Genomic DNA, 16,595 nt, shown 5'->3' on the forward strand with positions numbered 1-16,595 from the left:
CGGAAGCACACTGCCATTTGTTCCATCTTACGTTCCTCTGCGGGCAAAAGCACCCTCTGTTCAGCTCAGGCTCACCTTCTCCTACAGTCACATCGAAGAACATCTGCAACCTTGGGTTTCTTTAAGCCCCTTCCTTCTTTTTTGCTGAATTGAGATTTCACTGGCACAGTGAATGTTCTTAGGAAGTACTCAATTCTTGAGCATCTTTCCAACGTCTCAAGCCATGGTATGTTCTTTTAATTGGTAAAATCCAGGGACCACGTCTAACTGGACCCCACCATTTCTCTCGCTATTATATACTGGAAGAAGACACAGTTGCTTTCTCCCAAGCTTCCTGTCACTTCCACTCTGCCAACCAATTCCTCCTTTTGGCCAAATTTAGTTCAGAGTGGCAGTTCCCCTTACTACTTCCTCTACTCGCTGGAAGATGAGATTGTCAGCAGGCAATAATAATAGCTGACGCCTACTGAGTTCTTTCTGTGCCAGAGGCACCTTTACTATGAGGAAGCAGAGGCACGGAGATGCGAAGTATCTTGCTCAAGTTCACCCATCTGGCCGGGGTGTGGGCATTCGAGCCAGGGTCTGATGCCAGAGCCCAAGCTCTGTTTCTTGCTCTACGCGCCTGAAATTGAAGACTCTGATTTCAGCTGGACAGACTTTCTTTATTATTATTACTATTACACTTTAAGTTCTAGGGCACATGTGAACAACGTGCAGGTTTGTTACACATGTATACATGTGCCATGTTGGCTGCTGCACCCATTAACTCGTCATTTACATTAGGTATATCTCCTAAGGCTATCCCTCCCCCAGCCCCCCACCCTACAACAGGCCCCGGTGTGTGATGTTCCCCACCCTGTGTCCAAGTGTCCTCATTGTTCAATTCCCACCTATGAGTGAGAAGATGCAGTGTTTGGTTTTCTGTCCTTGCGATAGTTTGCTCAGAATGATGGTTTCCAGCTTCATCCATGTCCCGACAAAGGTCATGAACTCATCCTTTTTTTTATGGCTGCATAGTATTCCATGGTGTATATGTGCTACATTTTCTTAATGCAGTCTCTCATTGATGGACATTTGGGTTGGTTCCAAGTCTTTGCTGTTGTGAATAGTGCTGCAATAAACATACGTGTGCATGTGTCTTTATAGCAGCATGATTTATAATCCTTTGGGTATATACCCAGTAATGGGATGGCTGGGTCAAATGGTATTTCTAGTTCTAGATCCTTGAGGAATCGCCACACTGTTTTCCACAATGGTTGAACTAGTTTACAGTCCCACCAACAGTGTAAAAGTGTTCCTATTTCTCCACATCCTCTCCAGCACCTGTTGTTTCCTGACTTTTTAATGATCGCCATTCTAACTGGTGTGAGATGGTATCTCATTGTGGTTTTGATTTGCATTTCTCTGATGGCCAGTGATGGTGAGCATTTTTTCAAGTCTATTGGGTGCATAAATGTCTTCTTTTGAGAAGTGTCTGTTCATATCCTTCACCTACTTTTTGATGGGGTTGATTTTTTCTTGTAAATTTGTTTAAGTTCTTTGTAGATTCTGGATATTAGCGCTTTGTCGGATGGATAGATTGCAAAAATTTTCTCCCATTTTGTAGGTTGCCTGTTCACTCTGATGGTAGTTTCTTTTGCTGTGCAGAAGTACTTTAGTTTAATTAGATCTCATTTCTCAATTTTGGCTTTTGTTGCCGTTGCTTTTGGTGTTTTAGACATGAAGTCCTTGCCCATGCCTATGTCCTGAATGGTATTGCCTCGGTTTTCTTCTAGGGATTTTCTGGTTTTAGGTTTGACATTTAAGTCTTTAATCCGTCTTGAATTAATTTTTGTATAAGGTGTAAGGAAGGGATCCAGTTTCAGCTTTCTACATATGGCTAGCCAGTTTTCCCAGCTGGACAGACTTTCAGCAGGTCCAAGGATGTCAAGATCTCCCATCAGCATCTCCCCACCTTGGGGTTGCCTTTGTGATAGGGATGGGTCTGTGGTCTCTTTCCTGAGTCTGGTTGTGAGAGCTGGGTAGCTCTCACTGCAGTGGACAGAGATATGCCTCTCTGGTGTCTCTTCTTGTCTTCCACCTTTAGCCTTCTATCCCTGTGACCCACGGCCCCACACCCCCTCCACTCCTCACAGGGCTTTCTGGTTACTTCCAGGATGTCTTCATGTTCTCCGCGGACGATTCATGCAGACAGGTTTTTCTTAAACACCTTTTCTTCTTCCTGCCTGCGGACCATCTTACACTCATTCTAGACGTGGCTGGCAGAGGATAATGATGGCCCCGCTGTGGACCATCTTACACTCATTGTAGACGTGGCTGGCAGAGGATAATGATGGCCCCGCTGTGGACCATCTTACACTCATTGTAGACGTGGCTGGCAGAGGATAACGATGGCCCCGCTGTGGACCATCTTACACTCATTCTAGACGTGGCTGGCAGAGGATAATGGCAGCCCCGCCTGTGGACCATCTTACACTCATTGTAGACGTGGCTGGCAGAGGATAATGGCAGCCCCGCCTGTGGACCATCTTACACTCATTGTAGACGTGGCTGGCAGAGGATAATGATGGCCCCGCTGTGGACCATCTTACACTCATTGTAGACGTGACTGGCAGAGGATAATGGTGGCCCCGCCTGTGGACCATCTTACACTCATTGTAGACGTGGCTGGCAGGAGGGTAATGGTGGCCCCGCCTCTGGGACCACTTGATTGGTGGTGGGTTCCCAAGTGGAACAGTTCTTCTTTGTGGATACCTCTCTAAATGGTTCTGCTCTTTTTCTCCCTAAATTTCAATAAGTTTTGGAAATGCCACATTTTCTGCGTTACTTAAGTAATCTCGTTTTAACTAAATGGCTCTCCAAGGCTGCTTCTCTTCCATAGTCATTGAGAATACATCTCACTTTGCCCCACTTAACAAAAACCCTGCAGTCACAATAAAAACAACAAACACGGAGTTCTTAATACGCGTCAGGTGCTGTGTCTAAGGGCTTACAGGATTGATCTGTTAAATTTTTCAAAATTCCATGAAGTAGGTACTCTTATTATCACCATTTTACAGATGTGGAAATGGAGGCACAGACAGGCCACACCACTACTGAATAGGACACTTTTGCTCATAGAACAAAGTCTATGTGAATCTGTTTCTTTTACAAACATTCTATTAATAATTTTCAGCCAGTCCATGTGATCAAGAGGGCCCTAGATTGAAAGAAGTATCATTTCATTGAAATTATTTCAAATTTAGGCCGGGCACGGTGGCTCACGCCTGTAATCCCAGCACTTTGGGAGGCTGAGACAGCAGATCATGAGGTCAGGAATTCAAGACCAGACTGGCCAACATGGTGAAACCCCATCTCTACTAAAAATACAAAAATTAAGTCGGCGTGGTGGGGGGCACCTGTAATCCTAGCTACTCAGGAGGCTGAGGCAGGAGAATCGTTTGAACCCGGGATGCAGAGGCTGCAGTGAGGCAAGCTCGCATCACTGCACTCCAGCCTGGGTGACAGAGCGAGACTTCATCTCCAAAACAAAAAACAAAACAAAACAAAAAAACAAAGGAAAGAAAGATTTCAAATTTAGTATTATCAAATTCCACCTATAGGTCACTGTATACTTAGAATCTATTAGCTTCTGGTCCATAATTTGAATTATCATGTTTGTTATTATAATTATGTAGAATTGTAATTTCAGAACAGCTTAAATAGTAATTTGACCCAAACTGCAAATATTCTTCTCACGTAACCAACTGTAAGTCAATTCTATCAGTTTCTTATTTTTAAGTTTGGTTTGAGTTTACTTCACCTATAAACATTTACTGTCTGTTAACCTTTCTGCTAATATTTTGAGCATGCTGCAAATACTTCAGTTTTTCTATCTTATTATGCAGTTTTGGCTAACATTTAACTCCTATTCTTTTACGCAATCCCAGACCTAACTTACCCTAAAGTATAGCCCACCAAGAAACATCATCTCAGAATATCAGACACTACTGCCTCTGTAAATAATCCCATTACTCCGTCTCTCAAGTGACTCAGTTCCCACTGGGGTAGTAGACTGTAATTTTTGACTTTTGCCAATTGAATTGCAGTTCTGGTTTCCCTGGGAGCCCGGTAGCTTTGCACACAGGTGCAGGTGATGCAGTGGGTTACTCTGGCAAGACTTGCTGTCATTGCCTTCCGCTAATTCCAGGAAAAAACGTATTTTACCTTTCCAAATCCTAGTACCTCTTTCCCCTGTCTCTCCTCCTTCCCTCCTCACCTTTCTCAGCTTGGAGGGGTTTAGTTTGCTTTTTTTTTTTTCCTACTTGGAGAATGAGTCAGGGTTTTGTTTGTGTTTGTTTTGTTGTTTTTCTTTGTTTTTTGACAGTCTCGCTCTGTCACCAGGTTGGAGTACAGTGGCGCCATCTTGGCTCTCTGCAACCTCCACCTCCCGGGTTCAAGCAATTCTCCTGTGTCAGCCTCTCAAGTAGCTGGGACTACAGGCGCACACCACCATGCCCAGCTAATTTTTGTATTTTTAGTAGGGACAGGGTTTTACCATGTTGGCCAGGATGGTCTCCATCTCTTGACCTAGTGATCCGCCCGCCTCGGCCTCCCAAAGTGCTGGCATTACAGGAGTGAGCCACTGCGCCCGGCCCATGAGTCAGGGTTTTTAACTGCAAACAACAGAAACTGATTCTGATTCCACTTGAGCGGGAAAGGAATTTATTGGAAGGATAGTGGGTAAATGTCAGTGTGAAGGCTGGAGATGCAGGTGAGCAAATGGCAGCAGCAAGGGGAGGTGGGCAGCTGCACCCACAGCCGTGGTCATGCCAGGGGGTGGCCTGCTTGGAAAGCTGCATCACTGTGACTCCCTGGGACATCAGAGGCTGCAGCTGCCACCCCTGGAGTGAGGCAGCTTCCTCACATACTTGCTCCATGCCCATGTTTCTTAGCACACCTTCAGACAGTTGAGCCCAGATCATGCAACCAAATCCTAATTTCCGAGGCATAGGCCTCTGTTTCCAACCAAAACCATGCAAGAAAAGCCTCCCCTTAGCAGTAAAGAGGTTCAGATGCTGAGCACCCATCAAACACAACCCCTGCAAATATTGACTATTATAGATTCCAGCTCTAGGGACGTCCTTTTATCCCCAAGCAGAAGAAGAGTCATTTCTGCTCTCAAAGGGAGGAGTGCCCCTTCTCCGTAACAAGGAATACCAACTTCCTGCAGTTTTCTGATATTTAACAATATATACTTTATATATTTAAATTATATAATTTTTAAATATTTATATTATTCTTAATATAATTATATTTAATACATTATACTAATATGATATATAATTTAATATAGTAGAATGTATTTTATATATTAACGATCTCCTTAGTAATCATCTCCAACGTGGGGTTAAGGATAATTGTGGCAATTCTGAAATTTGGTTTTGTTTTTGAGACAGGGTCTCGCTTTGTCACCCAGGCTGGAGTGCAGTGGCATAATCTTGGCTCACGGCAGCCTTGACCTCCTGGGTGCAAATGATCCTTTTGCCTCAGCCTCCCAAGTAGCTGGGACGACAGGCACGTGCCACCATGCCTGGCTAATTCTTTTGCATTTTGTATTTTTGTAGAGATGGGGTTTTACCATGTTGCCTAGGCTGGTCTCAAACTCTTGAGCTCAAGGGATCCACCCACCTCAGCCTCCCAGAGTACTGGAATTACAGGCATAGGCCACCGTGCCTGGCCCAGATTATTTTACTTTATTTTATTTTATTTTATTTGAGACAGAGTCTTGCTCTGTCGCCAGGCTGGAGTGCAGTGGTGCGATCTCGGCTCACTGCAACCTCCGCCTCCCAGGTTCACACCATTCTCCTGCTTCAGCCTTCCGAGTAGCTGGGAGTACAGGCGCGCACTACACCCAGCTAATTTTTGTATTTTCAGTAGAGAAAGGGTTTCACCATGTTGGCCAGAATGGTCCTGACCTCTTGACCTTGTGATCCACCCACCTCGGCCTCCTAAAGTGCTGGGATTACAGGTGTGAGCCACCATGCCTGGCCGATAATTGTATTTTAAATAAGAAAACTAAAGCTTCAAAATCCTTAAAATGTAATGCTTAAAAACATTTATACAGATATTAAAGGAATAGTTCAATAGCAGTGAAATATTTTTAATTTGAGAAGCCAAATACATATTCATGAATCACTCTACAGCTACAGAGAGAAACTGCAGTATTTCAAAATAGTATGGTCAAAATACTGTGTCATTCTGTTTAACCAGCTTTAAGATGTTGCTAGTTGCTCCAATACTCTATCTGATTTAGACTATAATAGGAAACCACATGTTTTACATAATGTATTTTCCAAATAACTGGAGAGTATCAGTTTAAGCACTAATCTTTTTTATTCTGATTTTCAAAAACTGTTAAACAAATCACACTTCCCGGGGATTATAGATGTGAGCTGCCGCACTTCCCTTTCTTGTGTACTGAGTCTATGTTAATCTATTCTTTTTTTCTGGCGCGATCTCGGCTCATCTGCAACCTCTGCCTCCCCGGTTCAAGTGATTCTCCTGTCTCAGCCTCCTGAGTAGCTGGGATTACAAGCATGTGCCACCACAACCAACTAATTTTGTATTTTTAGTTTCACCATGTTGGTCAGGCTGGTCTCAAGCTCCAGACCTCAGGCGATCTGCCTGCCTCAGCCTCCCAAAGTGCTGGGATTACAGGCGTGGGGGATCTGCCTGCCTCAGCCTCCCAAAGTACTGGGATTACAGGCGTGGGGGATCTGCCTGCCTCAGCCTCCCAAAGTACTGGGATTACAGGCGTGGGGGATCTGCCTGCCTCAGCCTCCCAAAGTACTGGGATTACAGGCGTGGGCCACCGTGCCCAGCCTAAATCACTTTATTTTATTTTATTTTATTTATTTATTTTTTGGAGACAGAGTCTTGCTCTGTCGCCAGGCTGCAGTGCAGTGGTGCGATCTCAGCTCACTGCAATCTCCGCCTCCTGGGTTCATGCCCTTCTCCTGCTTCAGCCTCCTGAGTAGCTGGGACTACAGACATGCACCACTACACCCAGATAATTTTTTGTATTTTTAGTAGAGACAGGGTTTCACCATGTTGGCCAGAATGGTCTCGATCTCTTGACCTTGTGATTGACCCGCCTCGGCCTCCCAAAGTGCTGGGATTACAGGTGTGAGCCACAGTGACCAGTGGTTTATTTTTATAACAACTTTATTGAGATATAACTCACCTACCATATAATTTACACATTTAATGTGTACGAGGCAATTTTTTTTAGCATATTCACATAGTCATGAAACCATCACCACAATTTTAGAACATTTTCATAACCTCAAAAGGAAACCCCATACCCATTACCAGTCACTCCCATTTTCCCCCAAACCCCCAGGCCTAGGTAACCACTAATCTTTTTTTTTTTTTTTTGAGATGGAGTCTTGCTCTGCCGCCCAGGCTGGAGTGCAGTGGCACAATCATGGCTCACGGCAAGCTCCACCTCCCAGGTTCACACCATTCTCCTGCCTCAGCCTCCCGAGCAGCTGGGACTACAGGGGTCCACCACCACGCCTGGCTAGTTTTTTGTATTTTTAGTAGAGACAGGGTTTCACCGTGTTAACCAGGATGGTCTCGATCTCCTGACCTTGTGATCCGCCCGTCTCGGCCTCCCAAAGTGCTGGGATTATAGGCGTGAGCCACTGCACCCGGCTGGTAACCACTAATCTTTCTCTCTCTACATATTTGCCTTTTCTGGACAACTCATAAATGAAATCATGTATCATGTGATCATCTGTGACTGACTTTTTTCACTTAGCATAATGTTTTCGAAGTTTGTTCCTGTTGTAGCATGTATCAGTACTTCATTCTCTTCCACGACTGAAAAATGTTCCACTGCATGGCTGGATGCAGTGGCTCACACCAGTATTCCCAGCACTTTGGGAGGCTGAGGCGGGTGGATAGCTTGAGCTCAGGAGCTCGAGACCAGCCTGGGCAGAAACCCCATCTCTACCTGTGGTCCCAACTATTGTGGAGGCTGAGGTGGGAGGATTGCTTGAGCCCAGGAGGAGTTTGCAGTGAGCTGAGATAGCGCCACTGAATTCCAGCCTGGGTGACAGAAGGAGACCCCATCAAAAAAAAAAAAAAAAAAAAAAAGAAAGAAAGAAAAGAAAGAAGGAAAGAAGGAAGGAAGGAGAAAGAAAGAAAGGAATTCCACTGCATGGATATACTGTATTTATCCACTTGTTAGTTGATGGACATTTGGGTTGTTTCTACTTCTCAGTAATCATGACTAATGCTGTTCTGAACATTCATATTCAGGGGTTTGTACAGCATGTCTTCCTTTCTTTTGGGTCTCTAGGAATGGAATTTGTGAGCCACCTGATAACTCCATGCTTTTACCTTTTGAGGAGCTGCCAGACCCCCTTTCCAAAGTCTCTGCACCATCTGACACTCCCACCAGCCATGTATGAGGGTCCCAGTTTCTCCACATACTTGTTATTATTTGACCTTTTGATCCTAGCCATCCTAGGGCATATAAAGTGATATGTCATTGTAGCTTTCTTTTTTGGGGTTTTTTAGACAGGGTTTCACTCCCGTCACCCAGGCTGGAGTGCAATGGCACAATCTCGGCTCACTGCAACCTCTGCTTCCCGGGTTCAAGCCAGTCTCCTGCCTCAACCTCCCAAGTAGCTGAGATTACAGGCATAGGCCACTATGCTCGGCTAATTTTTGTATTTTTTGTAGAGATGGGGGTTCACCATGTTGGCCAGGCTGGGCTTGAACTCCTGGGCTCAAGCGATCCATCCACCTCAGCTTCCCAAAGCGCTGGGATTACAGGGATGAGCCATAGCTCCTGGCCTCTCATTGTAGTTTTGATTTGCATTTCCCTGATGACAAATGATACTAAGCATCTTTTCATATGATTACTGGCCATTTGTATCCTTCTGCAGAAATGTGATAACACCCTTTGCTCATTTTAAAACAGGGTTATTTGTTTATTATTGAGTTGAAGTAATTCCTTCTTTTGAGTGTCAGTGACTGAGGTTCACTGTGACACAGAGGGGCTCTCCTGGACAGCTGTGGCAGACACTCCATATTAAAAGGCAACATGATGCTGTCAGGAAGAACATAAAAGCAATTATAAAAACATGTTGGGCCGGGCGCGGTGGCTCAAGCCTGTAATCCCAGCACTCTGGGAGGCCGAGGCGGGCGGATCACGGGGTCAGGAGATCGAGACCATCCTGGCTAACACGGTGAAACCCCGTCTCTACTAAAAAAAATACAAAAAACTAGCTGGACGAGGTGGCGGGCGCCTGTAGTCCCAGCTATTCGGGAGGCTGAGGCAGGAGAATGGCGTAAACCCGGGAGGCGGAGCTTGCAGTGAGCTGAGATCCGGCCACTGCACTCCAGCCCGGGCGACAGAGCGAGACTCCGTCTCAAAACAAAAAAAACAAAAAAAAACAAAAAAAAAACCATGTTATTACATATTTATGCACCTTTTTTCTCTCTCTTTGCTATCTATTCTCACAGCTGTAAATATGAATTATTTCTCTAGGTAGAAGCCAAGAGTAAGTCAGCTTCTCCCAAGAATGAGTTGCCTGGGTTTTGAGACAGTTTTCTGCCATACTTTGGGTAATTGTAGTCGCTAGGAGTCTGACTTCTGAGGGCATTAGGTGCCATTTGCCGTAAGTGGAGACAGTAGGTTGAAGAGGGTGGGACTAACTGGGGAAAGTTTTGGGGAGGTGAATCTTTAGTGAAATCTCCAAGAACACAATGGTGAGGACCTGGCAGAGTGGAGGAGATTTTAAGGCTGGGGTAACTGAGTAGTGGCGTCCGGGCACTGGGTCCTGTAGAAGCGAATTGGCAAGATGAATGAGCAGGGCATCACTGGTGTGACTGATGTTGGTCAAGGCGGTGAGAAGTCGTGAAGAGACAGGGTCTGCATGGGAGCAGTGGAAGGTCTAAAATTCAGCCTTTGAGCCCAGGGCTAGGCTTATGCTAGTAACTGGTTCTGATAGGTTAAGCTTCCTCTGGTTTGCTGGTGTGAGAAGAAAGAAAACCTACTCCTCCCTGTTTCCGCCTCACCAGCTTCCCCTCCTCGGCCAACCCCACCCTGCCCCCAGCCCGTGTGGCTAAACTGCCCAACTGACAATTAAAACCCACACCTCCCAACAGACCTCGCACCACCCAGAAGCCCCAGTCCCCACCATTCCTTCTGCTCCCCGGCTGAGAGTCGCTCCAGCCAATCACCTTATAGGTGCAGGGCGACCGCTGCAGGGCCTCTGCCTCTTCGGGGGCCTCTCCCTCTCGCCTCCCCTGATTGTGGCTGAACTGTCACCACTTGATAGCAAACCACACTTGACACAGGAAGGAGAACAGGGCCCATCGCCCTGGGCCTCCATGAAATCAACAAGGGCGCGTTCCTCCCACCGCAGGCGCTGCTGAGCCTCCCGCCCTTCCTTCCGGTCGCTCTGGGTCTCGCGAGGCCCCGCAGGGAGCCTCTGGTGGTCTCGCGAGGCCCCGCAGGGAGCCCAATGGTGGTCTCGCGAGGCCCCGCAGGGAGCCTCTGGTGGTCTCGCGAGGCCCCGCAGGGAGCCCAGTGGTGGTCTCGCGAGGCCCCGCAGGGAGCCTCTGGTGGTCTTGTCCTTCGCTGTTACGTCTTAGGATAGCGAAGGGAGAGAAAGAAAAAAATCTCTTTTTCTTACTCTACTTACAACTCCTTTTTTTCTTCCAACTCCTTTTTTGTTCTTCCTGACAGCATCGTGTTGCCTTTTAATATGGCGGCACGTGGGCGGGAGATGAGTCTGGGGCCCTCGGACCTCTGCTTTGTGGCAGTTCTCACCTTGCCCCGCTCGCTGCCGACGCGCCTGCGGGCTGGGTTCGCTCTTCCTCCTCTCCCGCGTCTCAGGAACCTGCCGCTGACCCCCCAGCCCGCGCCCTCCCGGTTCTAGGAATCCACCACTTTCTTGCTTTTGCTTGGGTATCTGGCGGAGGGGCCGTGGGGCCGAGGAAAGAGCAATGAGGGAAGCTCAAAGCCAGAGTCGGCTCCAGTGAGGAGCTGCCGGAGGGTGTTCAAGTTTTTGCAGAGTGAGGAGCAGAGTGATGGGTATAAAGTCAGAGGGAGCAGGGAAGGGCCCGGATCATGCAGGGCCTTGAGCCTGTGGTAAGGACTCTGGGATTTATATTCACCAGTTATGAAAAAGGACTTCTCGGCCGGGCGTGGTGGCTCACACCTGTAATCCCAGCACTTCGGGAGGCCAAGGCGGACGGATCGCCTAAGGTCAGGAGTTCGAGACCAGCCTGGACAACATGGTGAAACCTCGTCTCTACTAAAACTACAAAAATTAGCCGGATGTGGTGGTGCACACCTGCAATCCCAGATACTTGGGAGGCTGAGGCAGGAGAATCGCTTGAACCCGCGAGGTGGAGGTTGCAGTGAGCTGAGATCCTGCCATTGCACTCCAGCGTGGGCAACAAGAGTGAAACACTGTCAAAAAAAAAAGAAAGAGAAAGAAAAGAGAGAAAAGAAAGAAAAAAGAAAAGACAGAGGACTTGTCAGTGACCACAAATGAGTAAGTCCTCAACCTCTGCAACGGCTCTAGAGCAAATGACACTTTAGCCTTCATTCATTTAAGAAACCTGTGCCTAGGCCCTACAAGGTGCTAGACTAAGTATTCTTGGGGATACATACAAATATGAACAAGCCAGAGGCCCTCTCTGACAGGACTCGCTGACCAGGGGGAAGGCATAACTGCACAGATGAGCTGCGACGCCCCATGGGAAATGCTGGGCAGAGCCAGCAACAAAGTCCTGTCGAGGCACAAAGAGAGGCTGTCATCCCCCTGCAGCCTCCTCCTTGGCATGGCCTCATTTTCCTTGTCGGATCCTTAGTGTCCCACCCCGTGCCAGGTTCCACCCCAGGAGGGTCCAGTGCACACTTCCAGAAAGTCGGGGCTGCACTGCCCCAGCGGCTGTGCCCTTCGTGCTCTCCCCGTCCCAGGACTCTCCCAGCACCGCATGCCCATTTTCCCCATGGTCCTTTCTGCCCTAGACCAGACTGTGGTTAGTCATGGGTGCCCCTTCCCCTCGCTGTCCCACTGCACGCCCTGGCAGGGACAGGACACTTCCATGTCGTCTTTGCACCACCTGAACTCTGATCATAGGTTGATACTGTCGGTGTTTCAGGACAGGAAGAGGCAGTGTCCCCACCGAGGTCAGTCACCGGAGTCAGTGGCTGAGGGAGGCCGTGGGCAGCAGGGAGCCAGAGGAGTTGATCTCAGGATTGGAGACCGCCGCTTCCTCCAGGAGGAGAAAACCTGCTGGGAAAAGCCCCCCAGCCCCACCCCCACCTCCGCACTGCCTTCGGCCTCTGCATTGACCCCTCCACTTCTCCAGGACAGGCATCATGAGGCGTTGAATGGTACCAGTGTGGGCGGTGGGCTCTCCTCTTTCCGGTTTTAATTCTTGGTTCTTAAAAACTCCGTTCCAAATGAGGGAAATGAAACTACTGAACACTCTCCCCCAGTAGCCAGCTGACGTGGGGCGAGAGAACAATTCCCAGTTAAGGCCCCAAAGGAAATCCCCTCCCTGCCATGTGCTGAGGCTGGAGAAGTGGGGGCTGGAGAAGTGGGGGCTGGAGAAGTGGGGGCTGGGAGAAGTGGGGGCTGGAGAAGTGGGGGCTGGAGAAGTGGGGGCTGGAGAAGTGGGGACTGGGAGAAGTGGGGACTGGAGAAATAGGGGCTGGGAGAAGTGGGGGCTGGGAGAAGTGGGGGCTGGAGAAGTAGGGGCTGGGATAAGTAGAGGCTGGAGAAGTGGGGGCTGGAGAAGTGGGGGCTGGGATAAGTAGAGGCTGGAGAAGTGGGGGCTGGAGAAGTGAGGGCTGGGAGAAGTGGGGGCTGGAGAAGTGGGGGCTGGAGAAGTAGGGGCTGGAGAAGTGGGGGCTGGGAGAAGTGGGGGCTGGGAGAAGTGGGGGCTGGGAGAAGTGGGGGCTGGAGAAGTAGGGGCTGGAGAAGTAGGGGCTGGAGAAGTGGGGGCTGGGAGAAGTGGGGGCTAGAGAATTGGGGGCTGGGGTAAGTGGGGGCTGGAGAAGTAGAGGCTGAAGTGGGGGCTGGAGAAGTGGGAGCTGGGAGAAGTGGGGGAGGCTCTAGCTCCCTGCTGAGCCAGGCCCCGCCACCAAGGTGAAGGACCTGTCTGTGGCCAGCAGCTGAGAGCCCACAGCACAGTGGAGAACCCGAGGCAGGAGTGAGAGGACCATGATTTAGCCCCGGATGAGCCACCAGTTCCAGGTCCCATGGCTCCGCTGCTTAGGTGCAGTCCAGATGCTCCTCTCTCACAGACCCCTCTGGAGTGCGGAGCAGCCCCAGCTCCCCCCACAGCTCCCTTGCACACTGAGCTGTGTCTCCTCTCACAGTCTGGCTGTAGCCCCCCACCCCTGGTCTCAAATAGGTTACAATCTGGAAAAGCAGTCAGGGGTGGGGGTCAAGGGCAGAAGCTAAGGCTCCCTTTGATCTTCTTGGGAGGCTGAGAAGTCCCACAAGTGACAAACTCTTATGAAGCTTAGTTTAAGAAAGAAAAGAGATCCCCACACCTGCAGAGGGCAGCAGCTAGAGAATTATTATAGACAAAGCGGGTTGACCGCCATCATTCCTTCCTTCTTCCCTCTCTTTGTTTCTTTTCTCCTTTCTTTCTTTTTTTTTTTTTGGAGATGAAGTTTCACTTTTGTTGCCCAGGCTGGAGTGCAGTGGCATGATCTCGGCTCACTGCAACCTCCACCTCCCAGGTTCCAGCAATTTTCCCGCCTCGGCCTCCCGAGTAGTTGGGATTACAGGCATGTGCCATCACGCCCAGCTAATTTTTTGTTTTTTGTTTTTTGTTTTTTTTTTTGAGACGGAGTCTCGCGCTGTCACCCAGGCTGGAGTGCAGTGGCCGGATCTCAGCTCACTGCAAGCTCCGCCTCCCGGGTTCACGCCATTCTCCTGCCTCAGCCTCCCGAGTAGCTGGGACTGCAGGCGCCCGCCACCTCGCCCGGCTAGTTTTTTGTATTTTTTAGTAGAGACGGGGTTTCACCGTGTTAACCAGGATGGTCTCGATCTCCCGACCTCGTGATCCGCCCGTCTCGGCCTCCCAGAGTGCTGGGATTACAGGCTTGAGCCACCGCGCCCGGCCAATTTTTTGTATTTTTAATAGGGATAGGGTTTCACTATGTTGGTCAGGCTGGTCTTGAACGTCTGACCTCAGGTGATCCACCCACCTTGGCCTCCCAAAGTGCTGGGATTACAGGTGTGAGCCACTGTGCACAGCCTCCTCCTTTCTTTGAGCAAATAGTCACCAAGCCCCTTTATGTGCATAAAACACTATATTTTTTGGAATAACACATGACCCCTGCCTCCAAAACTTTGTAGTAGGCCAAGCATGGTGGCTCACGCCTGTAATCCTAGAACTTTGGGAGGCCAAGGTGGGTGGATCACCTGAGGTCAGGAGTTCAAGACCAGCCTGGCCAACATTGTAAAACCCCATCTCTACTAAAAATACAAAAAATTAGCTGGAAGTGGTGGCAGGTGCCTGTAATCCCAGCTACTTGGGAGGCTGAGGCAGGAGAATTGCTTGAACCCAGGAGGCAGAGGTTGCAGTGAGCTGAGATGGCGCCACTGCACTCCAGCCTGGGCAACAAGAGCAAAACTCTGTCTCAAAAGAAAAAAAAGTTGTAGTGCAGTTGTGGAAACAAGACAGAAGTCCAAAGAATTAAATCACAATACAAGAGATGTCATGAGGCCGGTGGATACTGGGGACGGTGGCACCATGTGTTCAGAGGACAAGGTGGCAATTGCAGTGGGGAAGGCTTCATGGAGGAGGGAAGTCCAAGCCATGCCTCTGGGATGCGGAGGGTTGGGGTGGGCAGAAGAGGCCATTCCAAAGAAGGGAACCCTCTACCAGAGAGACTGGAGAGTGGGAAGCGTTTGTTCTGTGTTCGGGGAAATAGTGGGCAGCCCGGGCTGGGGGAACCCACCTGCAGGTCATGTGTGCAGTGATGGTGAAGTGTGGGCGGTAGTCGTGAAGAGAGGCTGGAGGCGAGCTCAGGCTGAATGAGGCATCTGGACTTTCTCCTCCAGCCAGGAGCTGCCTGGTTTGTTGCTTTCACTTTGGATCTCAGAGATGCTGCTGTGCTGCTTAATACTGTACTTGCTTTATTCCTGTTGAGTGGAATAAAGCAAACACCCTAATATGTGGAGCACGCTCAAAGAAAGAGGCACATGGCCCCCCAGAAATTCTCGTGATCCTGTGGAGGGGTGAGCTTGGCCAGGGCAAGTAGGCCGGATGCACCAGGGTTGCATTGGACAAGAAGCACTCTGGTCTCCTCTGCCTCGAAAAGCACAGTGAGCGGGGAGCCCAGAGCTCACGACCAAGTAGGAGGATCCAGAGCTGTGCAGTCAGACTTCCAGCCTTGCTGGCATGTTCTGCTTTCAACTGGAATCTGCGCCGGTTTCAGCTGGACGTCCAGGCTTCCACCCACTGAGCCAGCGTGCTGCTAGACTAGCGGAGGGCTGCTGGTGTTGCCAACCAACTGGCTTGTCTCTACACATCCTTCAAGACCACTGGGGCCGGGTGCGGTGGCTCACACCTATAATTCCAGCACTTTGGGAGGCCGAGGTGGGCAGATTGCTTGAGACCAGCCCAGACAACATGGTGAGACCCCTGTCTTTACTAAAACTACAAAAGACATGGTGGTGTGTGCCTGTGGTCCCAGCTACTCAGGAGGCTGAGGTAGGAGGATCACCTGAGCCCAAAGGTTGAGACTGCATTGAGCCTTGATTATGCCACTGCACTCCAGCCTAGGCAACACAGTGAGACCCTGTCTCAAAAAAAAAAAAAAGAATTAAAAAGAATAAAAAAGACCATTGGTTTACTAGATTTTTTTTTGAGGGGTAGCAGCTGCCTTTCTCAAAAGAAATTCTATGGAGAACCCCAATGTATGAAACATATCAAAGTGGAATTACTGGGATGCGGAGGGAATGGGGTACCTGGATCCCACCTGCCAGTCTTTAGGCATTCATGAGGAACCCCTGAACCTGCTGAAGCCTGTAAAAGGGCTTAAGCAGAGTGTGAGATGACCCAATGCACATTTTAGAAAGATGCCCGTGGCTGCTGGGTAGAGCCGACATTGGAGAGGGACGCGATTGGGGGCGGGGAGCCAGTTTCAGGAGGCTATGAAAGTGGTCCAGACGTGAGCTGATGAGGTCTAGACCCAGGGCAACAGCCTAAGGATGAAGAGCAGGGTTGGATTCCAGAATCCAACATTTCTGAGCTAGAATCAGCAGGAATTTCTGCTCAATTGGATATAAAGGGTGAAGGCTGTGAGGGCTGGGCTGCCTGGGCTGAAATGTACCGTAAAGTGTGACAGCCGTACAGGAGAGAAACTGCTGGGACAAAGGATAAGAGTTGAGTTTGGGGCCAGGCACAGTGGCTCATGCCTGTAATCCCAGGACTCCGTGAGACTGAGGTGGGCGGATCACCTGAGGTCAGGAGTTTGAGACCAGCCTGACCAACATGGTGAAACCCCATCTCGACCAAAAATACAAAAATTAGCTGGGCGTGGTGGTGGATGCCTG

The 16,595-nt window shown here is 49.2% G+C and overlaps 1 long non-coding RNA gene across 1 annotated transcript; it reads right to left on the bottom strand.

Annotated features, from left to right (window-relative positions):
* Nucleotides 1-646: 646 nt before the first annotated feature.
* On the bottom strand, nt 647-10,441 carry LOC141409597 (uncharacterized). The gene is made up of 2 exons (XR_012430531.1): nt 10,240-10,441; nt 647-9,928 (listed from the first exon to the last, which is right to left on the bottom strand). It is a non-coding gene; the product is annotated as an uncharacterized lncRNA (long non-coding RNA).
* Nucleotides 10,442-16,595: the final 6,154 nt, after the last annotated feature.

The sequence above is a fragment of the Macaca fascicularis genome, chromosome 2 (genome assembly GCF_037993035.2).
Source record: "Macaca fascicularis isolate 582-1 chromosome 2, T2T-MFA8v1.1".
NCBI lineage: Eukaryota > Metazoa > Chordata > Mammalia > Primates > Cercopithecidae > Macaca > Macaca fascicularis.